Source organism: Sminthopsis crassicaudata, chromosome 2 (assembly GCF_048593235.1).
Source record: "Sminthopsis crassicaudata isolate SCR6 chromosome 2, ASM4859323v1, whole genome shotgun sequence".
NCBI classification, from domain to species: domain Eukaryota; kingdom Metazoa; phylum Chordata; class Mammalia; order Dasyuromorphia; family Dasyuridae; genus Sminthopsis; species Sminthopsis crassicaudata.
Genome location: NC_133618.1, coordinates 669,485,867 through 669,506,657, shown reverse-complemented (window position 1 = coordinate 669,506,657; position 20,791 = coordinate 669,485,867). Strand labels below are relative to the sequence as shown.

The 20,791-nt window shown below is 35.5% G+C and overlaps 1 protein-coding gene across 1 annotated transcript in view; it reads right to left on the bottom strand.

The window, feature by feature from the left end:
• Positions 1–20,791, bottom strand: part of PCDH15 (protocadherin related 15) — a 2,229,510-nt gene that overhangs the window by 363,058 nt on the left and 1,845,661 nt on the right. The gene's annotated exons all lie outside the window — the stretch shown is intronic.

Genomic DNA, 20,791 nt, shown 5'->3' with positions numbered 1-20,791 from the left:
AAATCATTTAACTTTTTTCACCAAATTTCTCCATCAAAAAAGCAGAAATAGGAACAACCTTTACCTAAGATGACAGAGATGAAGATCAAAGGTAATAATATGGGTAAACCATTTTGCAAACATTGTACATATTGTTAATTCACTGAGGGGCCATTATTAGGAATCCTGAGATAGAGGTCCACAACTCTTATGGAGAAGGGACAATGAAAATCATTGTTTCTTTTTAATGTTGAACTCTGGATAATAAACCATAATCCCCAGCCCCCTCCTGGCTATTAGGACTGGAAAACTGAATTTAAAAAAAGAACCCAGGAAAAACCTTGAAGCTGCAACCGCCCTTTACATACCATTGTGTCATAAACTCTGGGTCCATTATCTCCATCCTTAATAGGATAATTCCCCTTCCTTTTGCATCTTGCAGTCTCCGGAACTTGACCTTCTTATCTTGACAGGATTAAATTGTGATCCTTTCCAGGAATTATGGCTTGTCCTTCCTCCTAGTGTCCTTGTCCACTTATCTGCCTTTGTTTGCTCTATAATATTGTATACTCAGGTCATGTATTCTGTTTGCAAACTCAGTTAGCTAAAATCCTATATAAGCTCTCTGCCTCAGTTTATCTGCACTAAATGCTTTGGACAAGAGTCCCATTTGGTCAGCTAGCTTATATTCTCCGCATTAAAGATTAAAAACCAATTTCAGCTTGCCTCAGCTTCTCTAGTATTATACTAAAATGATAGAATTTTTGAGTCTCTTTAATTAGAGTCAGTTGAATAAATAGAGTGTGGGGTGAAATTGTGTGTGTGTGTGTGTGTGTGTGTGTGTGTGTGTGTGTGTCTAAAACCCCTCAAAATCCCATTTCTTTCAAGATGGCATGGACAAGCATAAGGTTAACTGTTGGTCTGCCACCAGGGCCCATTGCTTACGGAACTCTGAGTGCTCTTTGTTCTCACCAGAACAAACTATCAGCGCCAAGAGGACTGAAGTCTTCCAAACTCTGCCCTGATCTCTATAAATCTTTGAATCATAAGTTCACCTCTGGTAAATGGTAATAAGACTCTCAAGGATTAACAAATGTGGACAAACAGGGACTCAGCTAGTTATACTCTTTTTTTTTCTTGTTTTTGAGTGAATACATTAAGAGGGGGAAAAGATTATAAGGGTAAATTGGGGTATTTATGAAGTGCTTAGAGGATTATAATAATGTTCAATTTGCATGGATCTTGTTAATGGTAATAGAGTAATTAGTATTGCAATTAGACTTGCAAATATAAGCAGAGCTCTTTGGTGGGAGTGTCATCTCCTCATTAAGTCTTCTTAGCCTGAATTCCACTTCTTTATTGTGACAAGACTTAACTTCCTTGACACCATTTAAGCTCTTTCATCTCCATTTAATAGGGCCTGAATTGGAGGTAGAAAAGAAAGGCTCATCCCATGGGATCCTGGATCAGAACTCTGAAATGTTGCTTGGATGGAACTCTGAAAAAAACATTTTTAGCAAAATGTTACCTCTCCACTTTGTGAGGGCATTGAACTCAGCAAACTTAGAGCTCCTTTATGGATGCAAAGTCTGTGAACTTGAACCCAGATTTTCCAGATTCCTCACCCAGCATCCTATCTGCTCTTGAAGAGGATGTAAAACTGTATTCCCTAAAAAAATTATCACTTTGAAATTGTGTCCTTTTTTGATCTGAGAGATGAGGGTCTCCCAGGCTCCAAAGAGCCTAGAGAGGGCCCATCCTCCCAGGATAAGACAAGCAACATTATTCAAGGGCAAATCAACTCCCAATGAGTTTTTGGAAAGTCATATCCTTATTAAGGAAATTCTAAATTCTCATTCAATTGAAAAATCCTGGTCTGATCAGCTCAGACTGCCTCCACCCCCAAGAGCTGCTCATAAAAAATAGGTTTCTTTTTACTCGTTTCTTTGCAGAATGTCCAAAGCAGGACTATGCCTTGTCCCTTGGTATAGCTGCCAGGACCCTGCCCACTGAGAAGACATTCTCTTCTTAGTGTCAGCCTCCATTTCCCTAATAGGACTTTGCCACTAAAGAAGTCAATCTGTTAGCAAAGCTGGCTTCCCATTCAACAATATGCTTCCATTTTTGCCACCTAAAACTCTTTGGGTTCATGAAGTCTTTCATGAAGGACCTGCCTCGACTAAAAGGGGATTTCCATAACTCTCTGACTGCCCCTCACTCTCACTCTGATTTGTTAAATAGCAGACTTACACAAATATGTGTGCATAGATTTTTTGCCGGTGTATATGTATGGATGGGTGTGTTTGTGTGTATGCTTGCATGTATGCATTCATTATGTGTACATTTGTATGTATGCAAGTGTTTGTGGGGGTATGTGAAAGAAAACATTCAAGGAATGCCCTTCATGTAATTCATTTATCAAAATAAATTAACTGAAGAAAATAAAGATTGAGTAAATATGGCATATAAATACTTCAGTGCATGAAGTTAAATGAATTTATATGGGTTCACAGATACAGAGCTAGAAGGATCCCTTAGAGGCCATTGAGTCCAAGTGTCTCATTTTACAGATGAGGAAACTGAGACACAAATCATTTAAGAGACTGGGCTAGGATCATTTAGCTAGCAAGTCTTTGAGTTTGGATTTGTTTATAGTTCAGAACTCTATCCATTACATAACACTGCCCTGATTTGCAAAATACCTGTGATTTCAAGGCTTTCCTTTCACTGACCAGGCTTTTAGCCCTTCTCTGACATATGGCTGCATGAATTCTTGTGACAGAAAGCCCATCAAAGAAGCCCTTTTGACAAAGGAACTCTTTTGTTCTTAGCTGAGCTAATCCTCAAAGAACCAATACTATACCAAGTTTATATTCAGTGTCTTTTCAGCTAAGTCTCAGGGAGGAGTTTCAATTTGGGGTTCCATTGTCATGGGCTCCAAGAATCTTCTCAAGTCATGTTGAACCCCTGAAGAAGGAACTGATTCTTATATTTCTTAATTCAATATTCTCAAACTAAGTAGTGAGAACACTAAGTTTAGAGTAACTAGAGTCTAGAATAACTAGGCTCCTGTTTGTGGCCTAGTTGGGTGAGTTCAAAGCAAAAGCACTGAACTGCTGGGACTCAGTTTCCTCATTAGAACTGCTTATTTCTCAACTTTCTCATGCCTGTGATCCTATGAAACTTCGGTTTCTTCTTCCCTTATAATTTCTTTCTTTTTCTTTCCCTTCCTTACTTCCCTCCCCTTTTCTTTTTCTTTACTTCAAAAAAGAGTCACCTTCCTAGTTCCTGAGTTTAAAAAAAAAGAAAGAAAAGAAAACGTTTCTTAGGATCAACAGAACCGACATTTCCCTCAGAGAGCCTTCTTCTATTAGTTGCTTATTGAGTGTACCCCATAACATTGTTTTTGCTCAGTTCCTATTTATCAAAATCTCAGGAAAATTACAGCATTTGCATATTTAAGCTTTAATCAACAATAGTTGGCAGTGTGTGAAGTAATAAACAGCTTCCAGGCAAGCAATAAACTCTGGGACAAGGCAACAGTGGGAATCATTTATTGCCAAGTTACTAAAGGTAATTCCAGTCCCTGCTATTAAAACCTCAGCCCCTGCAACTGGTTATCCATGGCATTGAGCCATACTGTTCACATTCCATCCATCTTTCAAAGGAACTGAAGAATTTTCAATTAAAACCGTCTAAACATCAGAAACAGGTGTGAACATACAAAATGAATAGAATATATAGTATTTTCTTTACAGAGATGGAAAAATGTCACGTATTTTGGGTATGCATAATTTTTATTCTTTTACCGAATACTCTTAGAGATTAAAAGGAACCAGCATTTATTAAGCACTTATTTTTACTATGGGAATATGCTATTTTCTCTACAATTTCTTTTGCAAACTTTTATGGATTTTTATGAATCTCAATGGATACTCAAAATTATTTGGAGTCTTCCTGACAATTCACTGAGCTGTTTAATTGACTATTTTTTCTTTCTTTCTTTTTTCTTTTCTTCTTCTTTTTTTAATAATCCCAATCATTCTATTCTTTTGCTCAAATACCTTCCATTGCTCCTCATTGCTATTAAAAAACTCTTTAAACAGTCATTTGACACACTTTTATAAACCTTATATTCAAAGCTCTGTCTGTTCCATTTTGATCATTTCAGAATACTTTCCATTTTTCAGGTTATTCTTCTCTTCCTTGGGCCACTGGGATCCCTGTGGCCGGACCCCACTCTCTCTTGTCTCTGCCTTTTGAAGTTTTTCCCATCCATTAAGGCTCAGCCTAGATGCCACATCCTAAGACATGTTCATCTTTTTAGCTGGAATCCAGTTCCCCTCTGAGCTAGATGCAGTTCAATCCCATTCAACAATCAATCACTTATATGCCAGGAACAGTAGTGAGCACTACAAATTCAAAAATGAAAACTAACCATCTCTGGTCTCTAAAGCTTGCATGGACTGGAGTGGGAAAGGGGGAAGTGAAGTGCAACAGGTACCTGGAAATGTTGGAACACTGGAGAGATAACATAAATATGAAGTAATTTGTAAGGAATACAAAGTGATCTGATATTAGGAAATCTAGACTGAAAAGTAGATAAACAAGTTGCTTTCCTTAAAAATGATAAGAGAACGATTTAAAAACACATTGATAGCAGAGATGACCATTTGAGATTCTACTGTGGTGCTGTCTGGGGACACTTGGACAAGAGCAGATTCACAAGTCTAAAGGAAAAGCCTGCTCATGGACTTCCGGGAGATTCACAGTTACGACTGACTTCCGGAAACCCACAATCCCACACTCTTGGAGGCAGAGTCTGATTCACTCCTACATCTACCTTTGTGCTGGCTGGAGGCTTTGGATCCAGAGGGAGATAAGAGACTGAAGCTGGCTGGAGATATTCTGACAGGAAAAGATTCAAGACTTTGAAGGACACTATATAGGAAAAGGACTTTAACTCCTGGCTGCATTTTGGGGAACTAAAACTAAGGCTACCTCCCCAGAAGCTCCCCAAGAGATCTCCTCCCAGAGAATGATTACAATTTAGAGAAGAACTTGAACATTACATTTAGGCGCCCAACGTGCTGCAAGGACTTTTGCTTATCCTGACTCTGGCTGATTCTGAGCCCTTCAGGGAGCTAGCTTGGATCATTTATCTCAAAACTCCAAAATCCAAATCATGGATATCATGATGTCATTTCCCAGATTAAGGAAAGATGACATTTATAGAAGACTTTCTAAGTCTCTTATCTCTAAATGCTTATTGTAAAGGATGTTCCATAGGCATCTTGGACTCAACAAGACTAAAACACAGCTAATCATCTTTCTCCCTCAAAAGTCACCCTCTTCCCATCTTTCTATTTCAGTCAAGGGAACTGTCTTCAGTGAAGTCGTTCAGACTAGAAATCGAGGAGTCACAAGTGACTCTTCCCTCTAACTCATCATTCATATCTCATTGGCTAAGCAGTTTTGTCATTTCTAGTCTTTACATTCTTTTCTTTCTCTCTACTTTGTGGTCATCATGACCGTACACGATCTCAGTTTTTGCAATCATTTCCCCTTTATTAAGTTCTATTTCACAGATGCAAATTCATATTCTACAAGTACAGGTGCGATACTCCTCAGTCTATGATGAACTTTCAGTGATTCTTGATTGCTTCTAAGAGAACAATTCTTGTATTTGATGTTTACAAGAAAATTGGCTCATATATATGTTTACATATCTATGTGACATATACATATATATATATATATATATAATTGACATTCTCTCTCTCTCTCTCTCTCTCTCTCTCTCTCTCTCTCTCTCTCTCTCTCTATATATATATATATATATATATATATATATATATATATATATTTTTTTTTTTTATTATTCCTCTTCAGGTAATCTCAGTCACATTGCTGTTTTGATGCACAAATTATTGTATCTTTTCTCTCCGGATCATTTTCACACCTAGAAGCTCCCTATTATTCTATTTCTCACAATTCCTATCTCCCTTGAAAGTGCAGTTCCATGCCACTTCTTTCAAAATGTTTATCCTGATCCCATTCCCAAAGTTGTTAGTTACCCCAATTCTCTTATATATTTCTACACCTATATATGTATACATATACATATACATATATATATATACATATACATAATATATATACAGATATATAGGCATATATGAAGATAAATGTTATTTGGCCATTCATCCATGTTTGATTCTTTGGGATTGTGTAGACGATAGTATTCCTGGCTATTCTATCCTTCACTATCTCCCAAAGTTTGTTAATTACCATGATCATTATTTCCTTGATACTATCTATCCATTTCATCCTCTGTCATCCCTTACCTTTTGGCCTTCAATCTTTCTCAAAGTCAAGATTTTAATGAGTCCTGTCTTTTCATTATCTGATCAAAATATGTAAGCTTCATCTTGCAACAAAGAGCAGACATTTATTTCTTTAACTATTGGCTGATTTGTTCTAAACTCTCAAAAGTCTTCTCCATGAGCACACTATGAAAGAACCAATTCTGAGGCACTCTAGCGTTTCTTATAGTCCAAATCCTACAGTCAAACATAGCAACTGGAAAAAAAATATTTTTAACTTGTCAGTAAGGGCAAGTCTCTTCATTTTGTTATGCTGTCCTTTTTACTAAAGCTTTTCTTCCAAGAAGTGTGTCTTTTAATTTCATGGTTATTGTCTCTATGTGCAGTGATCTTTGAAACCAAGAATATAAAATCTGACCCTATTTTAATTTCTTCTTCCATTTGTCAGGAATTATTTGAAGCCAGTCACTATAATCTTAGAGTTTTGTTTGTTTGTTTTTATTTTTGATGTTAAGCTTTGTGTCAGCTTTTACACTCCCCACTTTTCTTCATTTTCTACCATCAAAATGCATATCTAAAATTGTTGATATCTCTCTCAGCAACCTTAATTCTGATTTTTGATTTGTCCATCCTGGGATCTCTGATTTACTGTTCTTATAACTTAAATACATGAGATAACTGTGTACAATCCTGTAGTATACCTTTTCCAATATTAAAAAAATCAATCAGTTGTTTCATATTTATCCAACAATTGAATATGGGTTCCTCAGAATATAATAACATGATCTGGTAGTCCTATCTCTTTGAAGACCTGTCACATTTTGTTGTGATTCACAGTCAAAGACTTTAGTGTGGTCAAAGAAGCCCTGTGGAATTTTTTCTTATAGAATCCCCTTACTTTCCCCATGATCCAGCAAATGTAGGCAATTTGAAAACCACTCTGCTCTTCTGATTATTCTCAGTTCACACATTGCTGAAGCTTGGCTTTCAAAATCTTAAGTGTAACCTTACTGCTGCATGAAATGAGTGCAATTGTTCAGTGATTTGAGCCTTCTTTGGCATTTCCTTTCTTTAGGACTGGGATGTAAACTGATCTTTTTCAATGCAGTGGCCACTGTTGAGTTTCTCAAAGTCATTGGCATAATGACTGCAGCACTTTAACAGCATCGTGTTTAGGGGCTTTTAAATAGCTCAACTTGGATCTGTGACTTCTACTAGGTTATTTTTAGTAAAGCTTCCAAAGCTCCCCTTGCCTTCATTCTCCAGGACATTAACTCCTAGATCAGTAATCACACCATCATGCTTATGGATAAGGTTAAAATCTCTCTTGGATAGTTTTTGCCACTTCTTAGTCTTTATTGCTTCTACTACATTCTTACCATCTTTCCTTTTATCATACACATTTTTTTTTTTTTGTGAAGCATTTGAGGTTAAGTGACTTGCCAAGGGTCATACAGCTAGGAAATGCTACCTGAGGCTGGATTCGAAATCAGGGCCTCCTGACTCCAGGGTTTTTGCTCTATTCACTTTCTCACCTAGTTTGTCCTTATCATAAGTGTTTTAGCATGAAACTTTCCCTTGATATCTCTAAGTTCCTTGAAGAGCTCTCCCATTTTTGCCATCTTATTGTTTCCTTCTATTTCCTTATAATGCTCATTTAAGAAAACTTTATCTCTCTTTGGTATTCTCTGAAATTCTACCTTTACTTGGGTGTATCTTTTGTTTCTTCTTTCTCTTGTCCTTTTCTATTTTCCTCTGCTATTTGTAATGCCTGATTAAACAGTCATTTGCTTTCTTATTCTTCTCTTTTTCTTTGGAATGATTTTTGTTGCTATCTCATGTACAATATTGTAAACTTTTTGTACATAGTTCTTTAGATTAAATCTAGCTGATCTAATCCCTGAAATCTAGTTATCACTTCTGCTTAATATTCATAAGGGGTATTATTAGGTTATACCCATATAATCTGATGCTTTTTGCAACTTTTTCAATATAAATCTCATTTTTTTGTCAATAAGAATATTATGTTCTAAGCCACAGTCAGCTCCACGTCTTATTTCAACTGATTGCATAGATCTTCTTTACATTTGGCTACAAAATATATGATCAATTTGATTTCTACATAGACTATCTGGTCACATACAAGTTTAGAACTTGTTTCTAGGTAGTTGATAAAGAATATCTATTATGAATAATGAGTTAACTGGATAAAACTGTATTAGTCTTTCCTCTCCTTCATTTTTTATTCTAAGATTACTTGACCATTATTCTAGTTATCCTTTGATTTCCTACTTTAGCATCCCAATCCTCTATAATGGATCTAACATTTTGGGGGTGTTATTTCAAAAAGATTTTGCAGATCTTCAAAGAACTGATCAACTCTGTCTCTTTGGCATTAGTGGCTGGAACACAGACTTTCATCACCATGATATTGAATGATTTGCTTTGGATTCAACCAGATATTTTTCTGTTATTTTTTAGATTATAACCCACTACTTTTTTCATTCTTTTATAAGGGCTATTCCATATCTCCTAAAGGATTCATGCTCATAGTAGTCTATGCAATGATCATGTAAGTTAAATCTACCCACTCCCATACATTTAAGTTCACTGATATCCAAGATGTCAATATTTAATTTTTCCATTTACTGTTTATCCTCAACTGGCTTACCTTACATTCATAGATCTTTCTTTCCAGCTTCCTATGCAATATTCATCTTTACCACATTGAACTTTCCTTTTCTCACCAATCAGTTAATTGAGCTTTCTTTAGTTTTTGGCTCAACCACTTCATTAGTTCTGTAGATACTTGCAGTTGCCTTTGTTCTTCCTCGGGAGTATGTTGAACACATTCCAACCTGAGAATTTCATCTTTTGGGGTAATATATTTTATCATTTTAATTCTACCCATGCCATTTTTTTGTTTGTTTTTTGTTTGTTTGTTTGTTTGTTTGTTTTTGTTTTGTTTTTTTGTTTTTCATTTGTTTGTTTGTTTTTGGCAAAGATACCATTTCCTTCTTCATTTTATAGATGAGGAAACTAAGGAGAACAGAATTGAGTGACTTGTCCAGGCTCACATTGCTAGTATGTATCTGGGACTAGATTTGAACTGAGGGAGATGGGTCTCTTGACTCCAGGTCTGGCGCTCTCTCCACTGCTATCTAGTTGCCCCCTTGTGACGTAGATATTGTTATTACCTCCATTTAGAAATTAGAAAACTAAGAGTCAGAATAATTTAAAAAAAATTTGTCTGAAGTAGGATTTAAACTCAGGTTTTCCACATTAGAGTTCCAGCAATTGATATTTTATGCCTCCTAGATGCCTTTTTCTCCCCTCCCATTATACATATGCAGGTACACACATATATTCATTCATCTATGCATACATGCTTCACCCATAACCACAAAGGAAATGCTACTTTGCTTAATATTGGAGAACTGGTTTCAAAAGTCCCTCAGTCAGAAACAATTTAGCTGTTGACATCAGGTCAGCTACTGCAAATCCGGTACATTTTAATAGGCAACACTGTTTTGGATAATGGACACATAAAAAATTCAGCTTGATTAATTGATTAGAGCAATGAGAGCTCTTTCATCATCATTTCTAGATACTAGAATCACTGCTCAGGAAATATATTGAAACTCAGATTATACTCAATCTTAGCAGCTAGCCACTGGGGTTGGACAGTTCTGTTTCTGTGCTGCATCTGAATTTCTACTGTTTGGCTAAATCAAGGTTTGCAAGCTCAACCCCCCAAGAATCTACACTGAGAAGCTGCTGGGAATCTATATCAACCAACCAGAAGCATTGAAGATCCTCACCTGGATCTTCAGACAGTCACATTAGTCTAATCACAAGATCTCTCTCTGCTCATTCCTTCAGTCATTCTTAACAAAAACACTAATTGTCTGGCCATACAATCTTCTCTATTATCCACTGGCCCCAGAGACTGGTTTTCTAGACAGTCTACTTATTACTCATGAGAGAATGGATTCATGAAAATGATAACTGTAAGTAAATTCCAACAACAAAGTCCTTGAATCTAGAATTTTGCAATATTTTAATGGTTGAAACAACAAAGATTTTTGTGAAACCCTTGATGAAGTAGCATTATCTTTGAAAGTGATTCTGGAGATCTGCAGTTAAACTTTCCTTTTGAAGAGGAAGAGACAGAATCCCTTAGGACTTCTCAAGAAAGCCTAATTCTATCAGGTTGTATGCTAATGTAAGTGTATACATTTATTTAGCTCTAGGTTTTGTCTCCTTAGAGTATTTCACTTGTCCTGTTCATGTTAATAATCTTATTCTTCTTGAAATAAAATAGAAAAATCACCCACAGAAACCCATTGAATGCAAAAATGTGGGGAACAAAGCATTTTCCTTATAACTAAACAAGACAATAATAATAGAAGTAGAAAACTAACAAATCTTTCATTCCTCATGCATGTGAGCTGCAGCATTGCTAATCATGCAGATCAATCATATTTCAGGAGATATGTAGGGGACCTATATGAAGACTCATATAGAGTTAAATCCAATAATATAATTGCTCAACTCAAAATCATGATGACTCAAGAATGACAAAAAAAAAAAAAAAAAAAAAAAAAAAAAAAAAAAAAAAAAAAACAAACAAACAAAAAAGAAGACTTCCATGATAACAGGAGAATAAATTTCCAAAATAAGAATCTTCAGCCATTGTGCAATCATAGAATTTCAGAGCACAAGAGTTTGGATCTAAGCATTATATTATTATGTGTCATGGATTCCTTTGGAAGTTCAATGAAGCCTCTTGGTCCCTTTACAGAGGGACCGATATAAATTGGAAGTAAAAACTAAATTCCACTTAGGTAAGTGAAAATAAAGATCTAATTTTATTCTATTCTCATTCATATTACAAATCTCGTGACGTCGATCTATAATTTCCTTCAAGGTTTAGGGATTCCATGTTAAGAACAACTTCTTTAATTAAATTTGTACTCAAAAATAAATCACCACTTTAACATCTAGGGCAAATAGTCATCTCACCTCTGCATAATGTCTTCCAGTAAAGGGGAGCTTTGTTCCACAATTTTACATGTAATGGCTTTCTATAGATTGGTTTTTCTATTTTCAGGAAGAATGAATATTATTAACTTCTTGAAGGTTATCTTTTAATAAACTTGTATTTGTCTTCCCACAGCTTAGTATTATGCCTGGAACAAAGCAGCTAGGGCTTCATAAGTGATTATTGACTCATGGATGAATGATTGAATAAGTGAAAAATCATTTAGTGTAGTAAATATTTACTATATTTCATGTTTTGTCCTAAGAATAAAAAAGCAGAAAACAAATAGAAAGAGACAGTCCTTCTTCTCAGGGAGTTCTCATTTTATCTGGAAGAGCTGATGATTAAATAAAAGTTCACCTTCAGGTCAGCTGGAAACATATATGATCATGTATATAAAGCACTCTTTAATATTAGAATTTAACATCATCTTCATTTTTACTGAGAAAAGACATAACATAAATGTAGAGAATTTCTAGAATATTTCAAAGCTACTCAAAGCCTAATTTAGCAGGCAAGGCAAAGCCCTGAAGGTAGAAGGGCAGGTTCTCAGAAAGCTTCCAACTAATTGAGTAAGTCCTGCAAAGCTCCTGTTAGTTTGCAATTACTCCTCCAGCTTGAATTTAGATTCAGGCCTAAAAATAATAATTCCCTGATAAACACTGTCTATCCTAAATTCTCTGACCTGAAAAACATGAGAAACATCGAAGAAAAGAGCCAAAGAACAAACTTTAGATTTGAAAGAGACATTAAAGATCTGGTGCAGGTCACTAATTTTATGGTAGAGGAAATAAGTCATGAACAGTGAATTATGTCAGAAGACTATGGACTGTAAAGGAGGACTTGCAATAAAATAATGATCCACCCAGCTACTACCTTATTGAGATTAACGAGTCAAGGAAGAGTTGAGTCTAAAGGATAAAAATAATGGTTGGGTCTTGGGAGCTAAGAATGGCATGCTAATTTTCAGGTTAAAGGAATGGGAATCCTTCTCAAGAGAAAACTTAAGTAAATGGAATGCATGAATACAGGAACTCATCAAGGAGAAAATATTGCTCAAGAGATTATTGCCAATTACCCTGGTGACATCAGCAAGAAATATTTAACAGCATCATTATCTGAAGATGGGAAGAAAATAGACAATCTCAAATTATTATCCTGGTAACAGAAACTAAGCATGGAGTGGGTGAGCAAACATGAGGATTCCAATAAACAATAACTAAGGTGAGACTTCTGGAATGGTAGAATGAGTGACATTTGAGAAGTGATAAGTAGAGTGATACTGTTGAATTCGAAGAAGTTGGGAAAGGAAGACATGGCTCAAATGAAGGTTTCATATCTTGAGGAAAGTGGAGACAAAGTACTCTATGTGTCACATCTATTTTCACTGCCGAGATGCAGGCTCACAAGTTGAAAAGGGAGTGGAACGTCTGGTAGGAATGGATCATCCATCACATACTGTAGACCAATGCTTATCTATTTACATCTGTATGCAAACACTACATACACACACACACACACACACACATATATATATATATATATAAATGTATATATACACATATATATGTGTATGTGTATGTATGTACATATGTGTATAAATATATAGTTATGTCTGAATTTTCAGAACACAATTTGGGAGTTTTCTTGCCAAAGACAGCAAAGTAAGTTGCCATTTCCTGCTCTATCTCATTTTGCAGATGAAGAAACTGAGGAAACAGGGTTAAGTGTCACACAGTGACATACAACTAAGATGTGTCTATGTTTAGATTTGAACTTAAGATTTGTGGGCTCTAAACCCAACACTTTATACACTGCATTACCTAGTTGCATATAGATAGATAGATAGATAGAGATAGAGATATAGATATAAATATAGATACTGATATTGATATGAGTGTATAGATGTGTGCTCTTCCTACCACACCACAAAGGGCATCATGGAAATAAAATATTAAATAATCACTTTTTTGCATAAAAGTTTATATTGGACAAAGGCCATGTTTCTCTGGGAGCTTCCCCCTTGTAATAACTCAGACAAACAACCTTTATTAATCTCCTACTCTGTGTTGGACACTTGTGTTTTTTGTGATTTATCTCAAGAGCATACTATTGACCCACAGAATTACCAACATGACAATGAAATAGAAAAAAAATGGCATTCTCTCAGAGAGAAGGCCAATCAACTAAGACTCCAAGTAAAAGGGGAATGTTGTGAATAAATACAAATTTTACAGTGTCAGCAGCTCTGATGTATGTGACAAATCTTCCTTATTTTCATGGATAACCAAGGGTTGGAAATAAAGGGAAAAAAACATCTTAATAGTCAGTCATCTGTATTGGATCTGGCATAATCTTTTCTCATAATGATCATTGAATGTTTAAGGCCTAAAAATGATATTTCTAACTCATCTCTTTGGGTCCGTAAACAAACCTTGGTAATTTAATTCAACAAACATCCATTAAGACAACAACATGTAAAATGCTTAACTGTGTGCTAGAGATAGGGATGAAAAGGAATTGATAAATGGTCAAAGGACATGAACAGACAATTTTTAGATGATAAATTAAAGCTATCTATAGTTCTATGAAAATATGTTCTAAATCACTATTGATTAGAGAAATGCAAATTAAAACAACTCTGAGGTACCACCTTATACCTCTCAGATTGGCTAAGATTACAGGAAAATATAATGATAAATGTTGGAGTGGATGTGGGAAAACTGACAATAATACATTGTTGGTGGAGTTGTGAAATGATCCAACCATTCTGAAGAGCAGCAGCTTTGACCCAGCAGCTCCATCACTGTGTCTATATCTCAAGGAAATCATAAAGGAGGGTAAAGGACCCATATGTGCAAAAATATTTGTAGCAGCTCTTTTTCTGGTAGTAAAGAATTGAAAAAGAAGTGGATGCCCATCAAATGAGAATAGCTGAACAAGTTGTGATATATGAATGTAATGGAATATTATAGTTCTATAAAAATGATGAACAAGCTGATTTTAGAAAGACCTAGAAATATTTACATGAACTGATGCTGAATGAAATAAGCATAATCAGGAATTGTACACAATAACAACAAGAATGAGCAATGATCAACTAAGCAAGGCTTGGTTATTCTTGGTAGTTCAGTGATCCGAAGCAATCCCAATAAGACTTTGGACAGAAAATATCTATTGCATCTAGAAAAAGAACTAAGGAGACTGAATGTAAACCAACATATGCTTTGCTCACTTCTTTTTTTCTGTGTTTTTATTCTCTCCCATGGTTTTTTCCCTTTTGCTGTCCTGTATATTAAAAATAAATAAATATACAACAATAAAAAAGAAAGTAGCCTTCAGATGGGGAGCATCTGAAGAGAAGAAATTGTACAGAGCTGTCACCTCTATCTATACATATCTAAATTTGCTTATCACAACTCTCATCTCCAAGTCCAAGAAGAAAGCAGAAATTCATGCTGAGACCAACTTTCTAATAAGGGAGTATGGTGCATGGAGGAGGGTTGACATTAAAAACAAAACAAAACCCCAAACCCATTGGTTCTATATTTAGAGGTCCTCGGGTCATTACTAACTGGATAACTCTAGATAAGTCATGTAACCTTTCTCCCTCTCAGTTTTCTAATCTAAAAATTGAGATAGTTGGATGAGGTGACTGTAGAGGTTTCTTCCAGGCCCACATTGAGGATCTGATTTTCTTGGAATTCAAGTCTTCCTCACTGTGAGCCTAGCATTCTGGTCTTGGGCTTCTCGTTTTGGGTCTACCGTGTTAAAATGCATGACCTTATGAGAAAATCTTACCAGGCATATTTTGTGAGGTGACCTATTTTGAGAAGTCAGGCATCTGATGTTTTTTGCCCAGCAGGAAGCCATTATTACCAGGGCACTGGAGCCAGACCAAACAATGTGATGTTACAGTGAAGAAAATTGAGCAGACCAAAAACATTTTCTGGGATAAATAAGGGTTGTGGTGTCTGAGTGTGTGTTTGTGTGTGTGTGTGTGTGTTTGTGTGTGTGTGTGTGTGTGTGTGTGTGTGTGTGTGTGTGTGTGTGAATAGAAAAAGAAAAACATTTTCCCCAAAATAAGCACTTCAATTTTCTTCTAAAGAGACCCAGCTTATTTCTCTCTCCTCCTTTTGTACAAAGTCCTATAAGCACTGATGGTCTAAATGGACCTGTGATGAGTCTGAGGATGACAGTAGCAGGGAGCAGACAAAGTAGCCTAGAGGTCCTTTCTCCACACAGTGCTCAGTACCTTTAATGGTGCTTATTATCCAAGGTCTCTGGATGAGTAATTTGATAGAAGCTTTTCAACTTGGGGGTCACTGGTTCAAATTCAATCTCAGTGGCTCGTGAATGAGAGTAGGTATGTGGTGGCCTCCAAAAAATGACTTGATAAGCTCTTCTGGCTCTTGCTAATAGAACCAGCTTGCTGCAATCATCACTCTTTCTCTTGCTTCCATAAAAAGGACAAAGGTTCACTAGACATGTCATCTTAACTATTTTCTTAGTTTCAGCACCATAGACAGTGTGCCTGGGGAAAAGGATCTTTCAACTCACCTCCTTTCATTAGGATTATTCAGCTATTAGAGGTTTGTGATGGTTTTCTGAATTCACTTTTCTATGCTGTTTTAAGATACCAAAGTCTTTTTTTTTTTTTTTTCCAGAACAAGGCTCAAAAGCAAGAGATAGGGTATCTCTTTTACAAATGTGGAAACTGAGACAGAATGGAGAAAAAGCAGAGAGGCAGACTTAATCTTGATGGCAAGGGAGAAACACAGGACTGTCCAAGAGTGGGATTAGAAAACAGAGGGTTAGCGTTTCCCAAAGGTGTTCAAGTTGTAGAAGGAATTCTTTTTCAGGTAAAGTTTTGACTTAGTGGGAACTGAAGTTCCTTTCAACATTAAAATTCTATGATTTACTGACTTCCCAAGGAACCCAAAGCCTGGATTCAGACTCAGTTCCTTCCTTCCTCTGAATCCTGCCCTTTTTACACTGAGTTTGTGACTTGTAGCTAGTGTAAGAAAGAATAGTGGGGCTTCTGTACATTAGACTATGCTGCTTTTATACATATATAATCTCTTTGTTCAAGGAATAGGATTATGGGAAGAGAGCTCATTTGATCCAAAGCTCTCCCTTTAATTTTTTTTTTTCCCCAAGGCAAGGAAGGCACTGCAACCCAGAAAGGTGGAGGGATTTACCTGTTGTCACACTAGTAACCAGTGATAGAGCTAAGAATTGAACTCATCTCCTTTAGCTCTGAATTCAGTGTCTAATTACTGTGTGAACCTGGACAAATCTCAGTCACCTGATCTGTAAAATAGTTCTTGCCTAATATGATTGTTATGAAGTTTAACATTTTGAACTTCTCCCTCATACGCCCAAGTAGTTTCAGTATCTGCAGGACTGAATCAGCCTTGCGACTCTTACTCCATCAGTGCTCTTTGCTCTCTGATTAGACAGTAGAGGATGAGCCTCTAAACCTCAGTTTCAGGAAGGGAGAAATACTAGCCACCTCTTTTCTTCTCCTGAGCCTCAATAGCAACCTTTTTTCTTCCTGCACCTTTTAGCTTTCTTTTGCGTGGCATCTTCCCCTATTAGATTATAAATAGCTTGAGAATGGGATTCTCTTTTTTTTTTCATATCTGTGTTCCTAATATTTCTCAAAGTGCCAAGGATATTGTAGAAGTTTAATTAATGCCAACTGATTGACTGTTCAGTAAAATGATATATTTAACATATCTCTGTAAAGCACTATATTAATTTCATCATTTACTATCATACTATGTTATTTTCTTTGAATTCAATTAAAAAAAAAAAAAACATTTATTGAGGCCCTATTGTTCCCAAGGCAGTGGAATATACATATACAGTCCTTATTCTGAAGGAGCTTATCATGTAATGGAGAAGAGGGAGAGGTGATATAAAATTAAAAACAAGGAACAGATCCCAGGAAAGTGTTTTAGAAAAATTTATACACATACACACATATATATATATATATATATATATATATATATATATATATGTGTATATACATATATACATATATATATATGTGTATATATATATATATATATACATATATATACATATATATACATATATATATACATATATATATATATATATATTTCAAATGAGGGGATTAAGAAAGGCTTTAGGAAAGAAATGGCACCTAGAATGGGCCTTGAAAATAAGAAAGATTTTAGTAAGTATGGCTGAAGAGAGAACTCAAGGCAGTGGTGGAAAGGAAAGGGGGAGCATGGATTTGGTATCTGAGTACAGGCAAAGAAGTTTGTCTTTCATTCTTCATCTAAGAGGAAGACATAAAAGGTTCATAAATGTGGGAATTACACCAGTAGAGCCTGGTAGGAGTTGTTGTGATTCTGCCTCCCATTGGCTTTGTAGGGCTCACATGACTTTTGACTGAAAAAAAAAAAAAAAAAAACAACTCCCCAGGAATTGGGAACACTTCTTTAGGGTGAATAACCACTGACCAAATGCTTGGTCTGATCTTGCCCTCTTTAATTCACACATTCATGACATATACTCCGAAGGCACTTAGGGAACAAATTACTTTATAGCATGTACATTTTCCTTCACTGTCTTCTCCTTCACTGTCTTTTCCTTCACTGACTTCCGAGTCTCCTTTTGTTTAGTATAAAAATAGAGGTAGATATAGGTGTGTGTACACATACTTGCTCTTTTGTGTTTCTTTGTTTACAGTACTCATTCAGAAGTAAGTCCAAACTTGGTACAAATCAACTAGTTGGATACAAGAAAGAAATTGCTTAGGCTCAAAAGATTTTTGTTTTCAATTTTCTAATATTTGACAGTCAAGGAAAGGGAGAGAAAAATTACAGTTTTATATCTATACCCATGCCTATATCTAAACCTCTAGAGATCTAGAGAAAATGATCTATTGCTACCTTTAACAATCTCTACTTATAAATATAGACAGATATCACTGGAAATAGAGATAAGATATAGCTCTTAGAAGTCTCTGTCTCTATAACTATATCTCTATAAGTAGAGGTTGCTCTGTACTGAACAAAGAATGGCTAAGTTAGAGGAATCTTTGAAATGCTGAATTTTAAAGCTGGAGAGAATATTAGACTGAATGTAGGAATTAGGAAGACAGAATACAGGATACTAGAGCTAGTCTCAATCCCTGTTGATTAGAGAAATGCAAATTAAGGCAATTCTGAGGTAACATTTCACATTTTTCAGATTGACTAAGATGACAGGAAAAGGTAATAGTAAATGATGGAGGAGATGTGGGGAGACTGGAACATCAATACATTGTTAGTGGAACTGTGAATTGATCCAACTATTCAGGAGAAATTTGGGACTATGACCAAAGAGCTATCAAAATTGCCTACCCTGTGTATTTACTGTCTGTTTTCATAAGAGATCATAAAAAAGGGAAAAGAACCCACCTGTTCAAAAATTTTGTAGCAACCTTTTGTAGGGGCAAAAAAACTGGAAATTGGGTGGATAATTTGGAGAATGGCTGAATAAATTATGGTACATAAAAGTAAAGAAATATTCTTGTTCTATAAAAAATAACAAACAGGCTGATTTTTGAAAAAACCTGGAAAGACTTACATGAACAGATACTAAGTGAAGTAAGTAGAACCAAGAGAACATTGTACATAGCAACAAGATTGTGTGATAATCAACTCTGATGGACTTGGCTCTTTTCAATAATGAGGTCTGCATCCAGAGAGAGAACTATGGAGATGGAATATGGATCAAAGAATAGTATTTTCACTTTTTTTCTATAGGTGTTGTTTATTTGCTTGTTTTCTCTCTCCTGTTTTTATCCCCTTTTGATCTGATATTTCTTATTCAGAATAACAAATATGAGGATATGTTTAGAAGAGTTGTACATATTTAGCCAATAGTGGATTGCTTGCTTTCTAGGGGAGAAGGGATAGTGGGAAAGAGGGAAAAATTTGGAACACAAGGTTTTTTAAAGATGAATATTGAAAACTATTTGGAAAAATAAGAAGCTATTATAAAAAAAAAAAAAAAAGAATTCTAGAACTAAGAAGGCTCTGAGAAAATAGCAGGAGAGAAAGGAACTTAGATTTTAAATGGTAACTTAGTGATGCCATTTTGGTCCTCTTTGAAATGAAAGACAACAAGTAACCAATCAACCAACCAACCAGAACAACTTTAAGAAAATGTGAAGACTTTGTTTTCTTTCTCATTTTCCCACATTTTTGATCTGATTTTTCTTTTCTTTCCTCTCTTTCTCTGACTAGATCTCCCCTGGTCAGAAAATGCTGAGGTCACTCAATAAAGATGAAAGCTTAAGATTTAACCTACTCCATTTATCTACCTGGAACGATTCTCCTCTCCTTAGACAACCTTCTAGTCCTACTCTCCTGGTAGAATCATATTAGTGCTAGACTTAATTTATTATTTGATCAGGTTAGTGCAGCATAATTGTGGAAATATTTATAGAAGAATTATACATGTTGAGTATATATTGGATTACTTGCCATCTAGGAGAGGAGGTGTGAGAAAGGAGAGAAAAAAAAAAAAAAAGGTTTTGCAAGAGTGATGTTGAAAACCATCTATCCATGTTTTAAAAATAAAAATCTTTTAAAAATGCAATGCTAGAACTTAAAAGGATACAAGAACAATGAATGTACAAGTTGGAAGAAATCTTAGATGAAAGGAAATAAAATGTCAGACTTTTGTGGATAGGGTGGGACTTGGAATAAAAAATGTTAGAACTAGGAAGAGTTCATAGAATATTCATTGTCAATGCTGGAAGTATCCTCAGAATACAGAACTTAAATTTCTTTGAAATTGAATGAAACAAGGAACAATAATGAATATAGTAAAGTTCTAACATGAGGTGGACTAACCTGATCAAGTAATAAATTAAGTCTAGCACTAATATGATTCTACCAGGAGAGTAGGACTAGAAGGTTGTCTAAGGAGAGGAGAACCGTTCCAGGTAGATAAATGGAGTAGGTTAAATTTTAAGCTTTCATCTTTATTGAGTGACCTCTGCATTTTCTGACCAGAGGAAAGAAAAGAAAAGAAGAGGAAAGGGAAAGAAGGGAAGGGAAGGGAGAAAGAAAGATAAAACAAAAAGAGAGGAATGAAGGGAGCAAGTGAGAGAGAGAAGCAGGCAGAGAAAAAGAGGAAGAAAGAAGGAAGTAAAGAAGATAAGAAAAAAGAGAGAAAAAAAGGAAAAGGAAGGAAAGAAATAGAGAAAAAGAAAGAAAAAAAGAAAAAGAGGAAAAAAGAAAGGAAGGAAGAAAGAAAGAAAGAAAGAAAGAAAGAAAGAAAGAAAGAAAGAAAGAAAGAAAGAAAGAAAGAAAGAAAGAAAGAAAGAAAGAAAAAAGAAAAAAAGAAAGCATTTCGAGGGGGATTAAATTAGATGAGAAATACAGAACATACAGAACTGCAGTTAGAA